The sequence below is a fragment of the Ochotona curzoniae genome, unplaced genomic scaffold (genome assembly GCF_017591425.1).
Source record: "Ochotona curzoniae isolate NIBS_2020 unplaced genomic scaffold, NIBS_Ocur_1.0 contig_3520, whole genome shotgun sequence".
Taxonomy (NCBI): domain Eukaryota; kingdom Metazoa; phylum Chordata; class Mammalia; order Lagomorpha; family Ochotonidae; genus Ochotona; species Ochotona curzoniae.
The window spans coordinates 28628472-28649931 of record NW_024465894.1 but is presented as its reverse complement, the minus strand read 5'-3'; positions in this window follow the sequence as shown (position 1 = coordinate 28649931).

Genomic DNA, 21460 nt, shown 5'->3' with positions numbered 1-21460 from the left:
ACTTTCTCCCCTCCTACATGTCAGCATCAGTCTATCTTTGGCCAGATATGCTTTCTCAATATGGTAACCGACTGACCCATATGCATATTCTCACAGCTTGGCAACCCCTGTAGAGAGAAAACTGCCTCAACTGTCTCTTTCTCTGTGCATAAATGAATTCCAGAAAGGTTTTCCACAGGACTTTGTTGAATCAAAAAGCACTTTCTTGAACCTATCACTGTTTCTATGCAATGGGACACTTTTTTTTTTTTTTTTGTCCTGACTTGAGCTATCTCCCCTGGGAGGGTAGGTGAGATAATGCTTTTCCATTCTAAATAGCCATCAGAATTAGAGAATATCCATCACAAAATGCACTCGCTCCAGGCCCGGCATGATAGCCTAATGGCTAAATTCCTCGCCTTGAAAGTACTGGGATCCCATATGGGCACTGGCTCTAATCCCGGCAGCCCCACTTCCCATTCAGCTCCCTGCTTGCAGCCTGGGAAAGCAGTGGAGGACAGCCCAACCACATGGGAGACCCAGATGAAGCTCCAGGCCCCTGGCTTTGAATTGACTCAGCACTGGCTGTTGTGGCCACTTGGGGAGTGAATCAACAGACAAAAGTTCTTCCTCTTTGTCTCTCCTCTTTTCTGTATATGTGCCTTTCAATAAAAATAAATACATCTTTTTTAAAAAATGCTCCAGCCCCTTTAGTTCCCTTGCCAACACCTGTCCCAACTGTCAGTCCTAAATGTGCTTAACAATAGAAACGGTGGAGAACACACTGACCCTGACTCAGCCACCAGAACTTTATGTCCTCATTCTGCATGAATATTTATTTTATCCCAAAGTAGTAATTAGCATTCTATAACATGTTTTCAATAGCTTTCTTATTAGACAGCATTGTTACAGCCCAAGCTGGAGATCTTGAGTCATTCCTCTAACACTGAATTTCCTTCCTTTACTTCATAAACTTCAGAGCTATTTCAAAAGTTTCATTTTCCTGGGACTCAATGTATGTCTATCGTGAAATTGTTTTTGTTTTTTTTTTCAATGTGTAAAATCAGAGCAGTAGAACATTAATTTTTAGGATCCTTTCCTGCAAGCCTAAATGATAAAACCCTCTCTATTCAATGTTGAAGACTATAAATGGTCACTTGCCAGGTTTTGTTCAGAATTTGCCTCTATATTTATAGTTCAAGCAAGGAGCAACACATATTCATGGTGCAATTGCTGAAGGATCATTCCATTTCCACCCTGCAGCTATGTGTGGGCAATAGGCCAAGTTATCACTTCCTATCTCTAGGTGGAATCCATTCTTAAGTAGTTTTCACCAAGTAGTCAAGGTTTGCTTCTTGTTTTTTAGCTCAGGATTTGTTCCACTTGTATCAGCAAAAATAATTTCACCATTAATAACTGACAGAGTGCATGCAGAAAGAAGGTTATATAATGAAAGGAAGCCCCAGAAACTTCTCTTCAGTTTCTCTGCGCGTTTTTTTTTTTTTTTAAAAAAAAAACCCTTTCCCTCTTTGCTGCCTCTTTACTGCTCCTTGGTAGATCAAATGGGAAGAGTTTCTCAGTGTCTCCTCTACTGTGAATGGATAAATGTGGGTATGCTGTGCTAAAAGTTTGAGAAAGCTAGAGGTTTCTGCCATCATGCAATGAACAACACACACACACACACACACACACACACACACACACACACGCCTTGTTCCTCAATGCTAAACTGCATCTCACCTAAGAAGGACCCAGGAAAGCAGGTGTTTTATCATCACCTATATTAGAACATGGTCTTGTGATTGCTTATCAATGGCCAATATTTAAGAGTTTTCAAATCAAGGCTTTTGAGATCTGTATGTTTTTGAGGATAAGAATGTTTAAAGAAAAAAAATGTTAAAGTTTATTTATTTGGAAGGTACAGTGCTAGAGAAAGGAGAAGAGAAAGAGATTCTCCTACAGGCTAGTTCACTCCCCAAATGGCTACAACAAGGAGGGCTGGTCCATGTGAAATTCAGGAGCCAAGATGTTCATCCAAGTCTCCCACATGGACGGCAGAGATCAAAGTACTCAGTCCGTCTTCTACCTCTTTGCCAGGTACATTTTCAGGGAGCTGGATTGAGAGTGGAGCAGCTGGGACTTGAATTGGTACTCAGTATTGGATGCCATCATTGCAGACTACACCTTAACCATTGCTGTACAACTGACTGCTAGAAGGAATTTTTAATGACTATTTTTAATGACTGCAATATCTCTAACCCCCCCCACATAAACATTAAGCCAAATAGTGCAGAGAAATATCTCACTCATGCGTGCAAAGAGTAAACACCACCTGTGTGCAAAATATTATGTTCATACTCTGTCCAGCATAATAGTAACAAGCCTTGGTCTCACAGTATCATACTCCAAGGGCTCATATAATTGGTTTGGGGACTTAGCAGAAGGTGCAAGCAAATAAAAGTAGAACCTCTGTCAGATTTGAATCTCAAACTGTGTCAAAACATGAAATTCCTTTTTATGAGAAGACTGCGAAGAGGTTAGGCTTCTGAAGCTATGGAAAAATTAAGGGAGAGCATAACTGCAAGATATATATGAATGTAATGATAAATCTGACACTGGAGTCTGTATTTTTCCATCCCAGTAGATATGGGATAAAAATAATAAAATCAATGCTGAGTGGAGACTTTGTGAAGACACAATCAATGGCCTTAGTCACTGAACTGCTTTACAAATAATAACAAAAATCATAAACATGCAGCACTGCTCAAACTATGATTTCAGCATTGGCGTGCTAGTGTTCCAGCCACTGGAATCTATCATTCCAAAGCTTACTCTACCAATCTCTGTAACAGCTGAGTCCAATGTCAAAAACTGCCACATCTGATAGACTGTGTATATAGACTGTGTATATTTAAAAATAGGTGGACATCATGGTCAGAGTGTGAAAGGCCCTGGTGATGCAGGAATTTACTCATTTGGCAATGAGTTCCACAGTTCCACAGTTGTGCTGAGCTCCAAAGACAACACAGCAAGCAAAACTCCCTTCAAACTCTTAAAAGGGCCCACATCTTCCATAAAAAGATGAAAACATGGGGTTATAAGTGCAAAACTGGAATAGGGAACATCACAGATGTCCTCCAAGAGCTACTGGTTCCAGTGGAAGGAAACCAGAGAAGACTTCTTAGAGGAGGCAGCATTTGACCCTGGGAGGAAAAGACTATAATCCACTAAGCAGAAGCATCAGAAGCATCCATCTAGAAGCAGTAAGAGTTCATATTTGTGAGAAAATAGAATTAAAATGTAAATTTATCTGGCTGTTAAAAAAATACCTGGAATCTATGCATTTTTTTTCATACTACACATTTCCTGTGGACTGTGTAAAGGTCTATCCTATAGATACAGAGATGTCTATGCATATTATTTTTCCCTACAAAGACATTCTTCTCCATTATCACTCAAATTCCTTGCTACATGATGAGATGGACATCCATCATGCCTGTGTGGAACTTCATGTAAAAAGGATGCTTTGCTTCTTCCTGAAAGATTATATAATAGCCACTCAACAGAAATCTTCAATAATGTTTTTCTCTTATTTGTTATATAAGCGGGTGTCCTTTTTTTGCAATAAACAAAAGGCCACTGAAGATTGCAAAACTACAGAGAACATTTTGTGCATTTTTAAACAGTGCTATTTGAAAGGTTCTCAAAGGCCATCGGATGCAACCTGTGTCTTTGTTTTCTATTGTGAAAAGAGCTGCACCAGCAAGAACTATAGCATATTGTTACAGCCTGAATCTCTCTCAGCATTAGGTCAGTGGTACCAAAGTACTCGACACCCTTGGGGTTGCATTTACTGGACAGAGATGTGTAGGCTTTCAGTTCATGCCAAGGTAGATATCCTTTGTTCTAGAAGCAGTCTACCTTGAGTTAATACGTTCATCACAAAATGTTACAGTAAAAATGAGACAGCTTAACTAGTAACTACTAGTACTCATTTGGTTTCTCAAAATTGTGTGATAATTTAAACACAAAGCACCAAGCAGTACAGCTACTGAGTAATGCCCAGGCATTCACACTTCTTTTTTATATACCCACTATCTTCATGCGTTCTCAAGGACATTTTGTTGTAGAATGATCACCTAACTCTGTCTTTGGCGGAGTATCATGGTGTGTAATTTCTGTTTGGTCTACATAATTCAGCAAAAGCAAACAAAAGAATTCTAAAGTAAGAGAAGTTCCTGACTACTCACTCATCAATGTGTCCCCTAAGCTGAATTCCAGGAAACTTTGCGCAAATATTAAAACTGTACTTTTATATTTTAAGAAAAATGTTTATATCTATTAAAAATCAATTGCACATAATTTGAGACTGAGTATGGGTGAAAGTAAAGGTGTGAAGGGAATTTGGAAAATCTGAACTTCCATTATTGAAAGATTGCTACAATACAAGAGAACAGAATGGGGTGAGATGCAGCTAGCAGTATGTTATACAAACAACTCTGAAAGACATGAAAGGTAAAGTCATCATGTTCATTTTCATTGTCTATGGAGATTCTTTTCACAAAATAAACTGGGTGTCAGGTTGGGCAGGGCAGAAGTGACAGACACCCTGCTGAGCTGACACGCCCATTCAGGAATGTTTGGAATGCCAGGCTACCCCAACCTTGTCTCTGCATAGAAGACCAATAGCTGCCGTGATGAACACCCTGTGTACACGTCACACACACATGCAAAACTGAGGAGCTGCTGCCTTCTCCCATCCCCTGTGCCTAAGACATATAAAAGCCCAGTGTTGTATTCCCTGGGTGGCCATATCCCTCTTGTGGTCACTCTGCCTTATAGAAACCGTCAAGAGCCATTTCTCATGAGGAGGGGGAGGGGGGCAAGGAAGGGAGGCAGCCCATCAGATTCTTTCCCCAGACTAATAAAACTCTTTGCCCGAATTAGAAGCCTCACACTCTCACTCTCAATGACCCCTAAACCTACACTGGGATGACCAGTTCCTATGACAGCACAACAACATGTCAGTCAAGACAGTTATCTACAAGACACGATTCATCATCTACCTGAAAGCCATTGTATCTCACTTACTCAACATCCCGGGAAATACTTTAAGGCAATGAAATTATCTTCCTTTAAACTACAACATACTTTTCTCTGCTTTCATCATGATACTCTACCACTAACAGATGAATAGCTCCGTGTGAGTTAGAAATATCGAAACTGAACCCCTGCAACAACCCGCCTTGTCTTTCAGCATTTTGTCTACTGTACAGTAAAGTGTGTGCTCTACCCTTGAAATTAGTGTTCCATGGCCCTGGGTCCTCTTGGAAAGACCTCCCCCTAATCACTTCCTTAATAAAGCCACCACCTCTCAGGCTATGCAGTGCCTCTATTTACCTCTCCGTGAAACTGCACCAGGAACTTCATTGCTTTCCTGCAGCCTCAGACAACAGAAGCAAAAGTTAAGCACCAATCAGAATCACCTGGAGCAGGGTATCTTCAATCACTGAGGACTGGTCTCCACCCCCGGGGCCTCCAATCAGAAGGTCAGGAGTGGACCGACTAGCTGACAAGGCTTCAGGACCTGCCGATGCTGCTGCCCTCAGGAAACCATTTTCCCTTTTAATTGTCCTTTAGGTTTGCAAGGGCTTCAAGACCACATAGCTGACTTTTTTAGACTTGAATGCATACCTAAAACTAAATGGCAACTAAGAGAGGATTTGAAAGGTTTATTTTTTTTTTCTTGGTAGCACAAGTGAGTTTCATTTATTGAATGGCATGGTATCATTTTGGTTTCTGAGAGATCTCAGTCCACCTGATGTCCAGTGCTCTGTCCTGGGTGGTTCAAATTACAGAATGAATGATCACTAGCTGCCCAGGCTGCCACTAGGTCCTGGGCTTGATTATATTTTTTGCACAATTTCACAGACATGCTGCACTCTTTCATAGCTCCTCTTTAAGCAAATATTCTCCGATTTTCACATATGTAAAAATGTCTTCAGGGAAACCTATTGAAAATGCCAATTCTGGGCCCGGCGCGGTGGCGCAGTGGTTAAGGTCCTCGCCTTGCATGCCCGGGATCCCATGTGGGCGCCGGTTCTAATCCCGGCAGCCCCACTTCCCTTCCAGCTCCCTGCCTGTGGCCCGCGAAAGCAGTCCAGGACGGCCCAAAGCTTTGGGACCCTGCACCCGCGTGGGAGACCCGAAGAGGCTCCTGGCTTTGGATCGGCATAGCATTGGCCATTGTGCTCACTTGGGGAGTGAATCATCGGACGGAAGATCTTCCTCTCTGTCTCTCCTCTCTGTACATCCGCCTTTCCAATAAAAAAATAATAAAAATAAAATCTTAAAAAAAAAAAGAAAATGCCAATTCTGTGTCAGTCCATCTGAATTCAACCTAATATTGTGTATTTTTCTGAACCTCCGAGGATGCTACTGATGTTGAGGTTAACAGTTCATGGACCACAGTTTGAAGAAAAAAGGCATTTGGGGTAATTTGTTTTTGTTGTTGTGTTGGGAAGCCAGATTTTGTCATGCTTGAAAATAAGGCAGCATGAAGAAATCCAGGACTTAGGCAAAAATATTGACACTGTTCTTTAATTTTTTAATGAATAATTGTACAGATTTGTGGACTACAGTGTAGCAGTTCAACACATGTATGCAATGTGCACTGATCAAATCCGTGGAGTTAACATTTCGCATTCTTTGGTGTGACTTTGTAATGAGAGCCTGGGCCCCTTCTATTTGCTCATGAATTATGTTACCCTCTATTGACAAGAGTCTGCTGTGCACCCATGTTGTGGTCATAATCAGGAGATATTTATTCAACTTTGCAGCTATCTATCTGTGGCATTCAGTAAGAACCAAACACCAGCAAGCATCTATTTCAGCAATAGCAGATAATTGTCAACAGTCTTCTGGAAGATCAGGGCACGTCGCACTTGACATCTCAAGGGAACCTGACACACAGGACTCACAGCAAGATGTTCTGTGCCCCTGGGTAGGGGCAGCATATGCTTCTCACTCTTGCGTAGGAGACGATTCTCTGTAACGTCCAAGGAGGATGTGAGCATTTGCAGCTTGTTCAGGAAGAGCTCTCAGCAGAGCTGTAGGAGAGCAAAAGAGAAAGGGAAAGAACAGAACTGTAGTCTTAACTCCAACTTCACTTGATGCTGACGGCCTGAAGCACAAATTAAACAGTGGCATTGTCAGGCTTCAGGGCAGATAAGCTAGCAAATTTAGTACGCTTTTATTTCTTAGTCATTGCCTCATAGACAAGGGAGTGTTAATGTGCCAGGCAACTTCGGAGCAGGTGATTCTCATCTTTGGAATAACTCCGCCAGAGGAGGGTGGTGCTGTGAGCCTTCTGTGGCTGCTGTCCTGCAGCAGATGAACAAGTCAACAAGTCAATACGACCGAGGAGGGAACCAACGCTGCCCAAAGCACAGGAGGAAGACACGGCTCATTTCTAGATGGATGGATGGATGGATGGATGAATGGATGGATGGTTGGATGGATGGATAGTTAGATTGCTCAGAATGGAGACTTGGTTCAACGAGTAGATAGAGAATGCTTCTCCCCACAAAAGGTTTTTAGGAGAGAGATGGCAGCTCATGACAAAAAGAGACAGAAAGGTGATGTGGAGGAACAAACTATTAGCCCCTTGTGCCCCAAGACAGAGGGACACACCTAGAGTCCAGAACAAACCTTAGAGTCTTTAGTGAGGCCCTGGCTAGGAACTCAGGGACACAGGGACATGTCCTGGGGAGTGTGTTGGCTTAACAATGCAGGCCCTGTTCCGCAGAGCCTTCCCCAAGACTCAGGTTGGCAGCTCATGGCCACTCTGTGGGGGGCTTCCTTCTGCCACCTTTCCCCAGGCTTCACATTCCCCAAGTTTAAGTTCATGCACTCCCAGGAAATCAAAGAGGCCTCTGTCGTATCAGATGACAAATGCCTCATATTCTTGGCACTCCCCCAAGAATGGGCAAATACCAGACTTCCAGACATTCATAAGTGAGATTCCAAATTCTAGAAAATTCTTTCAGGGGCAGAAGGAAGAGATGGGGTAAACAGAAACTTTTTTTTTCTTTTTTAGCACAAATGTCTCTACATTCTCTGTATCTTTCTGGCTTTAAGCAAATTTCTGCAAAACTTGGACAAATTTATTTTAAATGTCCTAATAGACAATGTTTATGTCCCCAGGATATGCATTTTAAACATTTCTTCTGTGCTAACACCGTGTAATGCTTTAAAGTCTTGGAAGGTGCAGACCTTGGGGGATTACTACAATGTATTCTGTCTATTCACCACCTTAAAATTAAATTAGAGGAGAAAAAAAAACTGTATTAGCAAGGACTGAAAGACGTTGTCTAGACGGCTTCCTTTGGGCAGAATAAACAATGGCTAGGACAGCTACGTACTCTGCCTACTGGGAAACCAGCCTTTGTAGGCAGCTGGGGATTCTGGGAAAAGAGGGGGTACCTGGGAAGACACCTGGCTGTGCCGGGGCATGACAGCAGGCTCCAGAGTGTCCTGGCTCTCGAGAGTCCCATAAGGTAAGCAGCCTCCAGATTTTGCACAGTGGCAAACCCCTGTGTCACCAGAGTGAGAAGAGGTAGAGGACGCCCTTATTCTTTCTTCTGTTTTTGAACTTAACTGATGTCTGATGTAACACCTGATCTACTTCCTAGGCCTGCTCCATCCACTGTCCACTTCCATGAATGGTAACCCCATTCTTCAAGTGGACTGCGCAAAAATACTTTCAGACATCTTGGTTTCAACTTGTTTTACAGCCTATGGCCAATTCCTTCACTAAGGCTACTAGCATTTCTTTTCAAGACAAGATGTAGAGTAGCCGTTTGCCTGAGTGGTTAAGATATCTGTGACCTATATGTGTTCAATTCCTGACTCTGGCTGCTGACTCCAAATTCCTGCTACCCACATGGGGAGCCTGGGTTGAGTTCCTGGAGCTCATCTTGGGTCCTTGCATGGCTGACTCCCATTCCTCAAGCAAGTCTTTCCTGAAATGTCATCTAAACTCCCTATTTAAATAGCCATCTCCAGCCTTGGCCATCATAATCCCTATCATCCTCTTGATTTATTTGTCTCCTTTAATTGTTTTTCAGCATTCTAAAAACATACTGAAAATTGCATTCATGTCATCATTGTGCATTTTCCCCAGGAGAAAGTAGGAACTATGCGAGCAAGGATTCTGCTTACTGTGTTCACAGATGGATACGCGGCTGTGGTGCACACACTAGCAACTATATGAACATCAACAAGAGTCTTGCAACCTGCCCAATACCCAGCCAGTCATTGTGCTGGGCACTAAGAGTAGATAATCAGCAAGCAAGCAGACAAGGCTCTGGTTTTACAGAGTTTATAATCTAGAGTTTTAGGTGACCAGTGTGGTGATGTATCAGGCTAATCTTCTGCCTGTGGAACCAGCATACCATATAGGTACTGGTTCAATTCCCAGCTACTACACTTCTGATCCAGCTCTTTGCCTACCAAATGGGAATGCAGCGCAGGGTGGCTCCAGTCTTTTGGATCCCTGCACCCATGTGAGGGACCTGGAAGAGGCTCCTGGCTCCCATCTTCAGAGCAGGACAGCTCTAGCCATAGCAGCCGTTTGGAAAGTGAAACGTTGGATGGAAGATTTTCTCTCTCTCTCTTCCAGTAATTCTGACTTTCAAGTAAAGTGCAATAAATCTATAATCTAGAGTTTTCATATCTCTAGTAGCCAGTAGTCATATATATGACTTTTCATGATAGATTAAAATTAAATAAAATAAAGATTCAGTTTTCAATTACACCAGTCACTTTTCAAGTAATCAATAGCTAGACCTGAGTCTAAATAGCCTTGATATTGCAGAGGTCTCTAAGACAAATTAAAATATGAAACAAACGAACAAACAAACAAAAAAACAAACACACCCCCTATTTAATTTATGGTATGAATACTTTCCTTCTTATAAAGAAGGAAAGAGTGTATAGATTTTTCCTGCTATTGTCTGGACCCTCCTCCTAGTTGGGAAATATTTCAAACCATGTGAGGCTTATGGAAATGTAGAGCTACACTCCAATCAAGAAGCTGAAAAACCCCAGATGGATATTTCCCTCTCCTTTATCTGGCGTCTGGGTGGTAGGATCATGAACAAGCTTGCGTAATCAGATGCTTCTACAAAGGATTGCCAATTATGATTTACAGGCACAAACTGCCACGGAGCAGCCACTTGGATCCCATATGGCCATTGAAAATGTAGTATGTTGAGACAGGTGATGGGATCACATTCCATCTTGTCAATTTCAAATTTCAACTCTGTCACATCTACCATGTATCTGAGCTGGCGATAATTCCTAAGTCATCGTCCAACTGCAGTAAAAGTTGATTTGTATGGCTCGTAGCTGAAAAGTCTCTCTGATAAAATGCACTAATTAAATCCAAATCATTTGGTTTAATAACGGGGATGGGGGGAGATCCTCCTTCTCCTTCTCCAGGTTCTCCACTTGGAGCCTTATAAATTAGACTGACAAAGTCAGATTCACAACACACAACTGTGCTAAGTAAGTACCTTGTGGATCTCATAGCCAAGGTTATGTATTATCAACTTCCCACAAGCAACAGTAAACTTAGAGAAATGATAAGACAAAGGAAAAACACTTTAGGCTTCCACATGTGGAAAATTTTAAGACAGCCAATGTCTGAGGAAATTAATGAGAGATAACTGCTGATCTTATCACAATGTGTTATGTAGATTCCTCTGTGCCACACCCGGGCTGATGAGGGTCTGGAGTTGTCACCTGTAATTAATTATTGTCCTTTCCAAAAAAGGGATTGAGGATTTCTCTCATATCTGTTTTTTCCCTCTGTTGCCTTCCACGCAAAACAATCCTCACGCTGAACTGGCCAGTTTTGAGTTGGCATCTTATGTTACACCTCAAATGACATATTTCATGGTATTTTTGTTCATATTGAACCTTGGAAATAAGATTCTGGCTTCTGTGAAAAACACAGCTCCCAGCTGAAAATCAGCAGTAGAAGACAGCCTGCTCAGATATTTGAGCTTGTTTGTGTGGCAGAATTAGCTGATTCGACTGATTGTGAATCGATGATGAAGAAGATGAGAATGTAAACATTTCCAGGTCCATGAGTCTCTCTAGCTTTGATCAGCCTGTCAGATTCCTGGAAAGCTGACTTCAAGTGTAAGGCTACATCGGAAATTCTGACAATAAATACTTCATCGTGATGTGTATGAGGTTAACCATCGATATGATTGCCTTGTTCTTGTCCACTTAGCAAGTTTGTCAAAATGAAATGCACTGAGTGCACTCAGCCAGTAAGAGTGCTTTCCAAGACTTGACAATACTGAAAGCATAAGAGTTTTGATGACTATTTAGCATAAAATCATATACATTTATAGCTAATTTATACTCCCCAAATGATTACACTTTTAATTTTACATATCAGCCACATTGACCCAATTGGCATTTATAAACAATTTTGCCTAATAATTGCCAAATATATACTCTTCTCAAATGCAAGTAACATGGGATTATGAAAATAAAACAAAGGCTGGGGTATAAAAATACTTACAATAAAGTCAAGTGATTGAAATGCTACGTAGTATGTTCTTTGTCCCTGATGGAATTAGATAATAACTTACCTAGAAAAACTAGAGATACCCCATAGAAAACTTAGAAATAGAAAAAAACTTAGAAATACCCCATAGCTCAAAGAAAGCTCACATAGGGAGCACGAAATATTTCTAAACCATAAAAGTAAAGAGTCTAAAGGAATTCAAGTGGAAGAATCTCCTAACATCATGCCCCAAGATAATACCTGTGATGAAATCCCATCTAACATCTGTACAACACTTTACTGTTTATATATAGTCTAACATTTTTGTCTTAATTGCCACTACAGAGAACTGTGGATATACATAACTGTCAGCACGGCCCAGAGGCCCAGATCAGCACCTTAGGGAAAGATAAATAAAACTGTAGGCAGGCTCATGGGTAATTCCATAGCAAGATGACTCTGTCCCTCTAATTTGGCCTGCAGCCTCTCCCCATGCACTCTCCATGCTCTGCCCCTCCTGTTCCTGTGTCTTAACATATTCTGTTGTGTCCCTTGAAGTGCATAATAATAGCCAAGAGTGTGTGTATATGCATTTGTATGTCTACCTGTCTGTTAGATGGTTCAAACCAAAGGTAGCTATGATCTATCCTTTTCTCCTCAGTAAATAGGCCAATATTCATCTAAACCTGCTCAGTCCAACTCCACTGCTTCTTTAGTGTAGAAGCACATTGTGACCCTAGAAGATCAGCAAGCGCAGGATTACAACTGATAGGATATTTGTATGAGAACAGCTGAGTGGGTACCTCGGAACACAGTCCCTATAGGTGAGCACAAGAACCACGATAAGGAGCAACCCACACCAGGTCAGAGGAAGATATCCACCATCATACATACGGTATAGGTGGGGGCAGACCAGGCTGAACCCATTCACATCAACTGCTGGCAAATCCAAGCACCAGCATAAGAGTGTGGGTCAGGCCAACTTCGGTTGCAACACATACCAAGTCACATTAAGGAATGCCAAGGTGAAGTGAGCCGTACCAGAGGTGATTACAGTGCCCAAACAGCACATGTGAGAACCAGAAGGGGAGGAGGCAAAGCCGGCAGGGGAATGTGGGCTCACCTACTAGACAACCACTCCCACTGGAGAGCATGAATTGGGATGGGGGCAGACCAGAACAGGCAGGGCTACAAAACCTATGGGCCACATGTGAGCTAGATTAGGAAAGGGCCAGATTGGGGTGACTGTTCTGACTGGTGCAAGCAAAAATTAGAGTGGGTAAGGGTTGGTTGGGCTTTGCCGCAACATCAGCTGGCAGAGGCTGGCACTGGGGGCTAATTCTGTCAAGTCAAATGCCAAAACCACCTGGAGAGTGCATAACCTAGGAGAGGAGGGGCCTGGTAGGGAAATAGTGGGCACCTCCCTCATGGGCAACCACTCCCACTGGAAAGCACGAAAACCAGGACAGGGGCAGGGGCGGCTAGACAGAAAGGCACCTGCCAGTATGTTGTGTGCGCTGGATAGCAAGTTGGTTGGGTTGAACTAGGCTTCAATGCCATTTGACAAGCATGAGAACAAAATGGGATGTGGGACAGACTGAACAAGCCTGCAGTACATACTGGCATGCATGGGAACCAGGATAGGGGGTAGGTCTGCTAGGGGTTACGGGGAGTTGCCCCAACTAGGTTTTGGGGAGTCGCCCCAACTACGCTGCAGCTCCCACTGGTTTCCGTGAGGACTGAGTATGAAGCAGGTAGGATCAAGCTGGACTACAACACCCATTGGTTCAAGTGGAAGACAGGGCTGCAAACAGAACTGACCCAGCAATTGCGACAACCAGCATGTGCATAAGCTGATTGGTGTGATGGACGGTGCCGGACCCTATACTGGCAAACTCACACAAGAATCAGGTTTGGCATCATCTCTGATGACGTCTCTTTGGAGATCCCTCCAACTGAACTGCTGGTCTATAAAGTCTGATGCCACTAATAAATTTAGGCTTTCGACCATCAGTCAGAGTCCACGCATGTTATTATCAGCTCTGTGCACCAAGTCCATTGCTGCAGGACAGTGACACTTTATAACAAGAAGATCTTGATTTTTGAATGCATTTGGTACTGAAAATTTTATTCTACGTTAAGTAGTGCCCCCAAATTCACAAAAGGTAGTAAAAGTTTCAATTGAAATGAAAGAAACAATTACCATGAAAATGTTTACTTTGTACATTTTAAGCTTGAGCGACAATAGTTCTGTGTTAGTTGTTAGGTTGTTAGACTATACAGTGAATAAAGTAACTTTTGTGTGTATAAATAGTCCAGATATAAATGCGTGAACGTTACATATCTTTCAAGGTATATTTGATTTCTCTAACATGATCATTAAAAAGACAGAGTAAAATTCAGGATTTTATTGCTTTTCCCAATGTTCCATCTTAACTTTTGATGTTTGAATAACTCACCTATAAGGTACACATCTGATCAATCTGCTTGTCTCATTTCTTTTCTTCACTTGTTAATTCACTCGATCACTTTCTCATCAGATTGGGGTTGAGGAGTGTGCTTCAAAAAAGTTCGCCAATGTTACATTTATTGACAGCATAAAATCTAGTGTTTTTTGTAAGAATCTCAATTTTTTTTTTGGTAATCGGTTACAATGTATTCACATCATACTGTGGAATATCCACGATCTCAGAGCACGGGAGATGATGTTTAGCAAGAAGAAACATTTCGGAATTAACTTCACATGAGATACTTCAAAAGTTTATGAAAAAAATGAATTCAAAGACATTTATTTTCGTGCAAAAAATTTCACATGCTCCTCCATGCGTTAGCTTGGAAAGGGTCCACATCACTCCTCTCACACATCAAAGAACTTTCCATACTTTCTCCACTCTTCATGTTGTTTGGCTTCAATCTCTGCCAGCAATGTGTGAAGAAACCAGCTGAAGACTCATCCCAAAAGAATGGTGGTTTTCTCATTTAGAAAATCCATCTAATCCAGAGGCAAGGCTCCGACATCTTGGGATTTTTAGCAATTACTCTATCTTAAACAGTATCCTGAGTAGAGCCTCCATACACTACATGAACTTAGTGTTGAATTGGCTATACTCTTTGTCCTGCAGTTCAGCATTTTTGGAGCAGCTGCAGTGATCTCATTGTACAAAACTGTATGGTGGCCTGGTACCATGGCCTTGCCTTACATGTGCCAGGATCCCATACGGGCACCAGTTCTGATCCCGGCAGCCCCACTTCCCATCCAGCTCTCTACATGCGGCCTGGGAAAGCAGTCAAGGACCGTCCAAAGCCTTGAAACCCTGCAATCACATGAGAGACCAGCAAAAGGCTTCTGGCTTCAGATCAGTGCAGCTCCGGCCATTGCAGCCACTTGGGGAGTGAATCATTGGACAGAAGATCTTCCTCCCTGTCTCTCCTCCTCTTCGTATATCTGACTTTCCAATGAAAATAAAATAATTCTTTACAAAAATTGTATGGAATACTCACCTATGGGCAACAGTGCATTGAACTTAGCAAGGGCTGCCTAAGATGCTGGAGGTGAAGAATAGAGGTGTTAACTGTCATTCTCAACAATTCATTCCCCATCACCTTGTTCTTGTGTCTGCTAGTATGCTCTCACTGTTCCTCCTGAGATCCTAGGAGCCAAACTAAGTGATTTTCCCAAGTTCTGCCATGATCATGCAATACTCAGTTGAAAATCCACAGGAGTACTCCCTGTCTCCACCCCCACCTTGACTTTGGAGATAAAGTCCTTTCTTTATCACAGTTTACAAGAGCTTTTCTTCAAAATCTGGCCTCTGCCTCTGAGCCTCGTTTTTTTTGTGACCCTGCAGGCCCTTCACTGTGTTTCCCAGTGGATCAGCAACCAATTTTAGCTCTCCAGGCTCGAAGCTATGCAAGCCATGCCCTCAGGAATCACTGTGCTTTTGCAAACCTTACTCGCCCCATCTGCATTCTTACCAGACTCACTGCCCTTTTTGGCAAGAAAGTTGTTGCAGTTTGTGTTTAAAATCTGTGCTTCTGTTTGTGTTACATGTCTGTTTGACATGCCCCATAATGTACTCACTCAACTTTGATTGGTGTCATAACCTAATAATGTATTCTATATACTGTCATGCATAATGGGAGTACATTCTGAGAAATATATCACCAAATGATTTTCTTGTTCAAACATCATAGCTTGTACTTCCACAAATTCAGATTGTAACTCAACAGGCAACATCATCCTGTCGGAGCACTGTTGTCCATGGAGCCTGTCATTGAGAGAACCATTGTTGTGCAGTAAGTGGTTATAATTTTCTCTCCTCGTATTTGGGAATTTTTTTTAATACATGTATTTATTGGGCTCGGCATGATAACCTAGTGGTTAAATCCTCACCTTGCATGCACCAGGATCTCGTATGAGCACTGGTTCATGTCCCAGCTGCTCGATTCCCATCCAACTCCCTGCTTGTGGCCTGGGAAAGCACTAGAGAATGACCTAAAGCCTTGAGAACCTGTACCCATATGGGAGATCTGGGAGAAGCTCCTGGCCCCTAGCTGCAAATTGGCTCATCTCCGGCCATGGCTGCCACTTGGGGAGTGAACTAGTGGATGAAGATCTTTCTCTCTGTGTCTCTCCTTCTCTCTATAAATCTGATTTTTTCCAATTAAAATACATACATACATGCAAACATATATATATTTTTAAAAAGCTGTATGGCCACTGACTATCTTTAGAACTGTATTATGGTATTGCAGTGCTTGTCATAGACAACATGTTCAATAAAATCTTACGAATTTTGAGTTTGAAATATTGGTCTTGATTATCCAAGTGGATTCCAAATGCAGTTACATGTACCTATTCAAGAGGAACAGAGAAGGAGTTTCCCCATGGAGTGAAGGGGCAGTCTGAACACAGATCAGAGACTGACTGGAGCTGCTAGGTTCCAAGGTTGGGATATAAGGCTACAGACATAGACCAATACATCCAGATGTGGCTTGTCCAATGATTATTATCCAAAGATGAGCTATCTCCAACCACTACATCACACAACACAAAACCAACTGTGTTGTGAGAGACAAAATAAACATTCCATTCTTAAAAGGGCAAATATGAAACCCTACAAGCAGCCTGAGGATGAGAGAAACTTTTTTGGTAGACTCCATTCTCGCTTAGCCCCCACATGTGCCTAAGGAGTCAAGGGTCCATAATCTTCCATGGCTGTCACTATGGAGCACAGTGAAGAGACATGCAATTTTCCTGGCCAGAATCTAGATTTACGCTCAAGTTCTCTGACAGTTGTATTATTGTTTGATTTTGGTTATTCTCACCGCACATTTATTAAGCTTATTAAGCTTGTACTCCTTGTGAGATTCTCTGTCAGGCACTGGGAACAGTGGATTAATACACAAAGTCCTTCTTCTCATACATCTTACATTCTAGTGAAGGCAGACTGAAGACTGTTTTAAAGTTCAAAAAACCCAAAGTACTTCAGTCCTGGCTCCCAGTTTCTTTGGCAATGCAAATGTTTCAAAAATTTAGTACGCTTACGTCACTACATAGTTCTGATCCTAAACATAGTTCTCAAATCTGTTTTTTGTTAGTTTGTGTCTCAGCCAAGTGTTTCCTTTTTAGCTAGAGCAGCTATGTGAGGGCAGTGGGGGTCACTGGGAGGGGGATAACAGACTCAGGTGAGAAGAAGGTAAAGTCATTCATTTGATATTTGTCTCTCGCTGAATCACTCTATTCAATCTTGAAGGCTTTCTAGAGGGCTGTCAACCTAAGTCTTCTACTTTATCTATTATTAAGTAAGGGTCCGACACTATAATAGATTATTTTGATTTCCTTTGACACTTAAAACCAGTTCTTTTTTGTTTCTCTTGTTGTGACAACCTAATAAGTTCCCAAAAAGTCATATATGACAGCCAGTACTCAAATATACGGACTTTGGGCACAGCGTGAAGCATTGGGATCCATATGGGTATCAGGTTCATATCCCAGATCTCTGCTTCATCAGCTCCCTGCTGATGGCTTGGGAAAGCAGCAGAAGATGGCCCAAAGCCTTGGAACCCTCAGCCCACTTGGGAGATCCAGAAGAATCTCCTGGCTCCTGGGATCAGATCAATTCAACTCTGGCCATTGTAGCCATTCGGGGAGTGAACCAGCAGATGGAAGACCTTTCTGTCTCCTTCTCTCCATTAAAAAAAAATTGGATCTGATTTTCTAATAAAAATAAATCTTAAAAGAAAAACAAAACAAACAAAATAGACAAAAAAAAAAATGCTGACTTTTCTCTCCACTTTGTCTAGAGTTCTCAGAATTTGTACCCAAATCAGCAGGATCTATTGGCTGGAAAGCTTTTTGAGACCCAAATTCTCAGCCCACTTCCCCTGAACCAAATTCTCAGCTCACTTTCCCTGAAGTTGCCTGTGAGCGTGCAGCCTAGGAAGTTGTGTTTTCACAAGCCTCCCAGGACAGAAAGAACACACACTAACAGTGACATCTCTGCTCCAGAATCATAGGGCTGGGCCTATGACTTTATGACAGATGGGGACATGCATGGCTGGAAAAGAGAGGGATGATCAACCATTAGGTTAGTCATTCTCAGACCTTGAGAAAGCCAACTTGATGTTTCCTGAACACATTTCGTTAAGGTAAGAGTTGTACTCTCCAGTAGTGTTGTGCCCGCAGTTGAATTCCATAAATACACTGCAGACAATATCATTGCCCTGCTGTTCCCGTCTGAGGAGTGCTCCTCTGTCCTTTGGGGCTCAGGTTCCTCTGTGTTCTCAAGAGCACTGTCACTTATGGAGTTTTACACTTTTGGTTATCAGAGGAAGTATATTATTCAAGCCCAGCTGAACCCACTAACCTATCCCTAAGACGCTACAATTATTATAGGCAAGGTCATGTGACTCAAGCACAGCTGGTCAGAATGCAATCAGAGCCAATGACTAATTGACATGGGAACACCAAAAGCCACAGTTGTCTGTTCACCTGTCCACAAGGCTGAACTGGAGGCCAGCTGGCTGGGGCTGGAAGGGAGATAAATACAGTATGCTGTAACCTAAGACTCTGCATTGCGATACCTTAATACAAAGAGACAAAGAGAAGCTTTTTTTTTTTTTTTTGCCCATGTAAAATCCAAGCTGAATGATTTGGGGACTGCAGTCAATCTTCCACACACATCTTCATGGACCTAGACCCTTTTCCTCTTGTCCCTCCACCATGCTACACTTTACCCACAATGATTCAGGCAGCTATGCCTCCTCCCATGAGAACTCCCAGTTAGTAGCTCACAACATGGCAAGCAAATAAACAAAACAGCCTACTGCTTCAAAGGAGAGCGACTCCATGACTCATTTCATCTTTCCCAGTCCGAGGCTGGCCCTAACAGAGAAGAATCCTATCTCATTACTCCTCTGGAATCTCTCCAAGGGAGTAATGAGATTACTCCCAAGCATCTCTCCAGTTCTACTTCTGAAGAATCCCTTCATTCTCAGACTCGTCTTTTTGATTTCTATTGTGACAATCCTCATCATTTTACCTTTCCAGGCATCCAACGTTAGTTTGTCTTTTTAGCCTATCCCCACTAAGAATGTTTTTGAAGAATTTGCTTCTATTTAAAGGATTCTCTAAAGCTCTCCTTAATACTCACTCCCATCCTCCACCTGCCCTACATTCCCACATTCTGTTTTGACCCCTTCAGCCGAAGGCTTCCATTGGAGTTAGAGGTTTGCATGCCTGTCTTGCTATGTGAGGAAAGTTTGTATATCTTTCATACATAGATCCTTCATACATAGAGTGATTTTCATAGATTTCTCTTCAGGATGTACATCCAAAATATGCATGGGTGAGGTGACCTTAGCCAGTTTTAAGGGTCTTGAAGGTATCCCAGTTTATAGCAGAGCTTGCACAACAGAACAGAAGGATCAGGAAAGATTAATTTGACCCCAAATAACTTTTGAGCTTATGAGGATATATGGGACAAGAAGAGGAGTTAATGAGAGGGCGGCCCTCGACTTCTATGGATTTAATAAGATGTTCATGCTTAGGGAGCCAGTAGCCTGCTATTCTCCACGGTCAATCAGATGATAAAAAGTACACAGCTCCAGAAGCTTGCTGATGGAATGAGTAGAGTTAGGCCATAGGCGAAATGCACCATGACCTCAAAGCAGGTGAGGCCAGCTGGGGACAAGGGGTGCCAACAGAACTCACCATCTCACATTCCCATGAATTTTTAATGCCAGTACCAGGTGAGAGACAACTGTGCATGAGAGTGTGTCCTGCGGAAGTGCAAAGAATATGCCCTTGTGACATCTGACTTCTGATCTGACATCTGACTTCTCCAGGCACCACCAACCGAATCAGAGACGCTTTCCTTTGAATTAAAGAGTCTGTTGTTTAATGTCTGTTTTTTATGTTTTAAACTATTTTATTAGCAAGAAATGGAATTCTCACAGGAGAAGCCACAGCTTCCCAGGTCATTGCAAGTACAGTACTATTCGAAGATAAAAGCCCAAAAATGTCCTCCCACACATCTTTATGAGTGATTAATCAGGGCACTGGTCATTTGGATATATGGTCTAAGCCATTTGATATAACTGTTTAAAGCCTAATTTTGACCTGAAAATCTAATATATCTTATCTATATCTTCAATTGTAAAAGAAATCATTATTTTATGTACTTCAAGGGAAATACTGGCAATGAGCCTTTAAGACATCATTGATGAGCTGTAGCATTCTAGTTTCAGAGATATTAAAATGTGAAAAGATACATAATTGATAGCCAAAGTAACACAACAGTCTCTAGACTCTGGTTAAGCACTCTGGTATTGAAATGAATTTTGAGCCAGGACTCAGATTTTGGCTCCGCTATTTATTAGTTAAGCAATTTTGGAAAAGTTTCAGCATGAAATCTAATTCTTAAAACAAATAACAGCCTTTAAATTGCAGGGCCATTGGGGATATTTGATGAGCCAATATAGGCAAGATTTGTAGAACATAGTAACAGATGTTGACACATGTTCCGGTTGCCTATTGAACAAGCTGTCTTCACTAAGAGAACACCAAATGTTATTTACCTGCCTCCAACAGCCACATCTGTCAAGAGAGTCAGAACTGTCCTGAAACAAGGGCTGGGATTATAATTTGTCCATGCCAAACTGAATTGTTTCCTCTTATCAAGTGATTGGTTTAAGCATACATGTGTGACATAATTCTGCCCTATGGGTTAGGAGGGAACGTAAGGCTTTAAAAATGGGATGTGTTTGGAAGATGCTGTTCGGGTGCAAAGCCAAGGATGAACTATGAGGTATACAATACCATGATGCTAAGGATTATGGGGCAGAAACCAGGAAGCCCTTGGGTCTCTGTGGACACTAGTGAGCCATGGGGAAGGAGACCAGGGATCCCCTATCTCCACACTTCTTCCACAGAAAGTAATGAATGACATCATTAAAACAACTTTATTCAATTTCTATTCTTTCTTTTTACTAGAAAAGGCCTGAAATTAATGTCATGATCATTAACTACAAACTTAAGCAATTTTCGCTGTTGTTGTTATTTAATTCCTCCATCTTGACATTGCTAAGTTTCTTCATCCATCATGTGGAAGGTAAGAAGACATTTACTTTTGAAAGTTGTCAGCAGGATGGACACGACAATGCATGTGAAGTGCTTACCTTATGGGGAAGCCCAAAGAAAGTACTCAGTGAGGTAGAGTCCCTTTGTGTCCTCTTCCTCTTCTACCATCTCTCCCTCCCAGTACTGTCAATGTATTATCACCATATGGACCTATGCGACAGACTTTATCTTTTCTTCATGATTGCATCTTACATCTGGGCACACTTCACAATGAGCAGGGTGTATCGCCCTGCTGACTTTTAGCTCAGCTGCCT